Source organism: Chiloscyllium punctatum, chromosome 1 (genome assembly GCF_047496795.1).
Source record: "Chiloscyllium punctatum isolate Juve2018m chromosome 1, sChiPun1.3, whole genome shotgun sequence".
NCBI classification, from domain to species: domain Eukaryota; kingdom Metazoa; phylum Chordata; class Chondrichthyes; order Orectolobiformes; family Hemiscylliidae; genus Chiloscyllium; species Chiloscyllium punctatum.
Window position 1 is genome coordinate 27,299,204 of NC_092739.1, and position 6,000 is coordinate 27,305,203.

Below are 6,000 nucleotides of genomic sequence, written 5' to 3' on the forward strand. Positions count from 1 at the left end.
AGATTTAACATTTAAGAAACAAGAATTCCCCTGAAGCAGAAATGCACAATTGGCAAATATTTCTGAGGGTCCACAAATGTTCATGCAAAGTCATTCATATTCAAATCTAGCTGCTGTCAGGTTCTGTCCGGTCTTCTCAGTTCACGGCAGCTCACATTATAAGCAGCATCCTCAGTATCTCTATCAGACTGCATTTCTCCAGATCTGAGGAGACATGTGGCTGGTCCATGACCCCCCTCAAAGCACTCATACCTCAGTATGGAGTTAGATGCAGCAATCTCTGACCAGTGAGTATGCCCTCCTGAGTGAAATAAAAGCACACCTTTAGAAGACAGGTTATCTGTTAAATGATAAGTTCAATCTGTTCACTGCCCCAGTGGATGAATGGGCAACATTGTGGTGCGTTCACTTTGAGTGTTAGGGTTTTGCACTGGGATTGTTAATTATATCAGGTGGGGGATGCCCCACGTTACTCATGCAGGAGTAACTCTGGCGATAATGCAAGGGGTTGACAGGAGGGGCAAACATTTGAGGAACCTGAGGTTACACAGAAAGTAAATGTGACAGCTCCCTGGATAGTAGGCACATACCTGCAGCAGCTGTTGCCTGTGGTCACAAACATCACAGACATGCTAGAGTGAAATCCCTTCCTGCTTAGGAATCTGTTTGGATAATAACTTGGAAGTCTGAGTGTATCACATACGTGCAGTTGACGGTCACTTGTACCTGAGGGAATCCAGCATTGGTTGCAAATCCAACATTTGGGTCACTTGGCTGGGGGTTCATGGTGAATTGTGATAACTATAGCTTTCCTATAAAGGGCTTCAGTAAACTTCCAAATGTACTTTGGGCTATCGAGAAGGAAAGGCCACATACGACTCCATCTGAAGTTTGAAAGGAACCTATGAAGGCGAAGCTCAATTCCTCTGTGGTCCCCAGCACTACAGGCCTCCCAAGTTGCACACTACAGGCAGTGAACAATGCAGGTGACGGTCTGTCAAGTCATGCAAAAGTGCTTCTGCACCAACCTTTCACCCAACTGCATGTCGCTGGAATGCTGAAGACTTCTTCCTGTGCTGTGTGCTTTTCCTATGCTGCAGTTCCCTGAGCCTCTCACCACCAAATCCGTTGTTGCTCTTCTTCTCCTCCTTCTCTTCTCTTTCTTAATTTGCCGGGTTAAGCTGGTCAAACAGCTACCGTAGAATTCGTAATCTGTGAAGAAATATAAGGAATGGGATATATGCTGGCCATTTTGAGGTCTTGACACAGTCAACAAATCCCCTTATCAAGCTATACATGTTTGAGGTGAAAGCCCACCCTACAGTCAGCTCTACATGTTACTGCTCATCCCCAGAACTCGTTTACCTCTTTCTCATTCTGCCATGCACGAGATACTTGTGTCTCTCATCTGTATGTTGCTTTCCATTCTTTTATGTGGCAATTAGCACTGCATTGTCCCTTGTGAGTACCCTCTCAATTTGGGAATATACAGCCCACAAAAAAGGTTTCATGCCCAAAACAGACACTGAGAACACTGAAGAAACTTAGCAGGTCTGGCAGCAACTATGGAAAGAAAAACAGAACTAACATTTTGTGTCCAGTATGACGTCTTCAGAACTGATCATACCAGACTCGAAACGTTAACTGTTTAACTTTCCACAGGTGTTTGCAGACCTGCTGGGTTCCTCCAGCATTCTCTGTGCTTGTTTCGGATTTCCAGCTTCCACAGTATTATATTCAAATACTTCATGGCCATTTGCTTCACTGGCATAACATATGGGCCTGTGAATGGTGGTGTACGGTTAAACATGAAGATTGATGAGGGCAAAGCAGTAGATGTGATCTATATAGACTTCAGTAAGGCATTCGACAAGGTTCCCCATGGGAGACTGATTAGCAAGGTTAGATCTCATGGAATACAGGGAGAACTAGCCATTTGGATACAGAACTGGCTCAAAGGTGGTGGTGGAGGGTTGTTTTTCAGACTAGAGGCCTGTGACCAGCGGAGTGCCACAAGGATCGGTGCTGGGCCCTCTTACTTTTTGTCATTTACATAAATGATTTGGATGCGAGCATAATAGGTAGAGTTAGTAAGTTTGCAGATGACACCAAAATTGGAGGTGTAGTGGACACGAAGAGGGTTACCTCAGATTACAACAGGATCTGGATCAGATGGGCCATTGGGCTGAGAAGTGGCAGATGGAGTTTAATTCAGATAAATACGAGGCGCTGCATTTTAGGAAAGCAAATCTTAGCAGGATTTATACACTTAATGGTAAGGTCCTAGGCAGTGTTGCTGAACAAAGAGACCTTGGAGTGCAGATTCATAGCTCCTTGAAAGTGGAGTCGCAGGTAGATAGGATAGTGAAGAAGGTATTTGGTATGCCAGGGTTGGAGGATCTGCGCTACAGGGAGAGGCTGAACAGGCTGGGGCTGTTTTCCCTGGAGCGTCAGAGGCTGAGGGGTGACCTTATAGAGGTTTACAAAATTATGAGGGGCATGGATAGGATAAATAGACAAAGTCTTTTCCCTGGGGTCGGGGAGTCCAGAACTAGAGGGCATAGGTTTAGGGTGAGAGGGAAAAGATATAAAAGAGACCTAAGGGGCAACGTTTTCACGCAGAGGGTGGTACATGTATGGAATGCGCTGCCAGAGGATGTGGTGGAAGCTGGTACAATTGCAACACTTAAGCGGCATTTGGATGGGTATATGAATAGGAAGGGTTTTGAGGGATATGGGCCGGGCGCTGGTAGGTGGGTCTAGATTGGGTTGGGATATCTGGTTGGCATGGACGGGTTTTTCCATGCTGTACATCTCTATGACTCTATGACTCTGCAAAAAAAACTGAATACTGGCAGTTAGTAGCCAAGAAAGTCTTAATCTTTTTGAAAAAATCTTTTTGATTGTGGTTAGTTTTTAACTGAAATCTGCAGCTTAAATTTGGAAGTTCTCAGCCTTCAGCAAAGTTCAAACAAAATCTCGAATGGAGATTATTAATTGATTAAATAATTAATTCTCTAATTATTTAGAGAAACTGGTTCTTCTGTAACTGTGTCAGATTCTCTTTCAGTTTAGGAGGATATGGCGCTATCCTACTTAATGGAACATAGCACTTGAATTTAGCTTTCAATAAAGTACTGAGAGTTGTTTGATTAAGGGAGTTAAGAGAGGCAGAGAAAGAGGCATTCTTGCTTTTGTTTTTCCTAATGTTTTCAGCCTCTAGGAATTGGTCCTTTATCTACACTGGACGAGGAACTAGTTATTTGATGATTATCGGCTACGTGATAATGTTTCTTTATTCCCAAGGTTTAAAATGGAATAGCAACAGGTGGTTCAGTTAATAATTTCTATGAAAATAAAAATAATTACATTATTGAATAAAATAATCAGATAATTCGTTAGAACACATTAAAAATGTCAGGCCAGGTGATGTGTCACAGCTGCAGTGTGTGGGAACTTGTGAATGTCAGTGTGACCCAGACCAGTAAGTGAAGTTCGAACACCTTCAGCTCAGTTTATGACCTGAAACCTGAACTATAAATACTGCGACACATCACAAAGGGGAATATTTCTGGATTCTTTGTACGTGGAAGTAATGACACCGCTTAGGATAGGTCTGATTTGGTCAGCATTCAGGGAGAGGAGAATGGGGGCTATGCAGATCGGGGACCAGGAGTTCAGAAGCTTCAGCCTTTGCTATTGTCCAACATGTTTGAAGTTCTTTCAAGTTTTCTGGATGAGAGCAAGGGTGGATGAACTGACTGACCATTGCACTATGGTGCAGGAGGCCATTTGAATGAGGAGAGAAAGAGAGAAATGTAGTGATATTATGGGACAGTACTGTTAATCTGATTGCACTGATTTGTGCAGGAAAGAACAAGGGTCCAGATTGCTGTGCTGCCAGCACATTGCCACAGCTTGGGGTATCTGCTCAGGGCTAAACAGGAACTTGCAATACATGGCAGAGGATCCAGTGATCACAGCTCATGTATTTACCAATGATAGAGGAGACAGAGGAGGTTCTGTGTAGCCAGTATCAGGAGGTAGGTGCCAAATTAAGAAGTATGATATCAAATTTCTAACTTATTACCTGAGCCACATGCAAATTGACTTAAGGTAAATGAGATTGGTGAGAATGAACACATTGCTCAATGACTGGTGTGGGAGAAGTGGCTTCCAGTTAAAGGGGTACTGGCACACAATGTTGGGGAAAATGGGATCTGTACCATTTGAATAGCCTCTACCTAAACCATAGCTAGCTGCATAAATAGGAAAGTAAAAACAATTTAAAATGAAATAGTGGGAGCAAGAGATCAAATGTGGGAAGATATGGCAAATCAAAGAGTAGAGACAAGGAGAAAGAGAAAAGTATTAATATGCACTATAATGAACTATGACAGAAAGAAATAGAAGGACAAATCCAAGAGTGCATCAATAGATAAAAATAAAAGGATAAAACAATAAAATTAAAGTCTCAGTATTTGAAAGCACCTAACATTCTGAACAAAACAGATGAATTGAGAGCATAAATATGAACTGGTAGTTATTACAAAGAAATGGCTGCAGTTTGACTTAAATTGGGACCTGATATTGAAAGATATAGGATTTTTGGGAAAGGTAAGAAGCTAGGTAAAGACAGAGGATGACTTTGTAAATTAATCATTGCGTTAGCATAACAGTGAAGCATGGCCTAAGTTCAAGAAATAGGATGTGGGAAAGTCTTTGGTAGACTGGTCCATAATAGTAACCAAACACTATGTTGGAGCATAAAGGAAGAAATAATGAGAATTTGTCAAAAAAGGCACCAGGACCATCACAGGAGATTTTAATCTATGTATAGAATGAAGAGGTCAGATGGGCAAAAAGGTCTAGATGAGGAATTTATAGAATATTTTTGGGATAGTTTCTTAGAACAACATATTCTGGAGCCAACAAGAGAACAGGCTATACTAGACCTGGAATTGTGTAACAAGATGAGAAATGATCTCACAGTGACGGTTCCCCAAAGTAACGGTGGGGAATATTATTGAATATTATTGAACTATCTATTCATATCTTAAGGAAAGCAGAATGGGTTCAAGACTATCTTTTTAAAATCCAAGTAATTGCATTTGTGAGGCATAAAAACAGAGTTGGCTGAAGTAAATTAGCAAATTAAGTTAAAGGATAGATCAGTTAAGATACAGTAGTAAAATTTTAATGAGATATTTCAGAATACAGTGAACAGATGCATTGCGATAATAAGAAAAATGTTAAGGGAAGGACCATCCATGTTTAAACCATGGTTAACTGAAAAAAATATGAATAGTATCAAACTAAGAAAAACATATAATTGTGCAAAGACAGGTCGTAGGTGAGAGCATTGGATAAAATAACTTTTTTAAAAAAGCAAAGAATAACTAAAAAGTAGGGAACAGAATAGAGTACCAGGGAAAATTGGCCAGAAATATAAAACCAAAAAAAGATTAACAACGTCTACAGAAATTGAGCCTGGAGAATTAATAGAAAATAAAGAGGTAGCAAATTATTTGAATAGTTACCATAGACAATACATGGAATATCCCAGAAGCAGCTATGCATCAGGAAATGGAAAGATCCCAATCTCCAGTGACAAGGTACTGAGTAAATTATTGAAGATGCAGGTTGACCAGTGCCCATGTCCTGATGCATTCCATTCTAGGGTCTTGGTTTCAATTTTCCAAAACTCCCTAGATTCAGAGAAGGTTCATTTGATTGGAAGCTGTCAAATGTAACTCCTATATTCAAAAAAAGAGATAAAAAAAGGGACACCACATGAATTTTAGCTTAATATCTGACATTAGGACGATGTTAGAAGCTATTATTGATGAAGTTACAGCAGGACACTTAGAAATGTACAACGTAATCAGGTAGGGTAACATTGTTTTGTGAAAAGGAAAATATGATTATCCAATCTACTGTAATTATTTGAGGAAGTAACATATACTGTTGATGAAGAAGTGAATGCACCATACTTAGTTA

General features: G+C 40.5%; 1 long non-coding RNA gene across 1 annotated transcript in view; it reads right to left on the reverse strand.

Moving 5' to 3' along the window:
• The window catches only part of LOC140482157 (uncharacterized), a 50,720-nt gene extending 44,981 nt beyond the window's left edge, over positions 1 to 5,739 (reverse strand). Inside the window, exons 1-2 of the long non-coding RNA XR_011961675.1 lie at positions 5,541 to 5,739; positions 1,029 to 1,212 (exon numbers count right to left, since the gene is read on the reverse strand). This is a non-coding gene — a long non-coding RNA (uncharacterized lncRNA). The remainder of the gene's footprint in view (positions 1 to 1,028; positions 1,213 to 5,540) is intronic.
• Between the last annotated feature and the right edge of the window lie 261 nt (positions 5,740 to 6,000).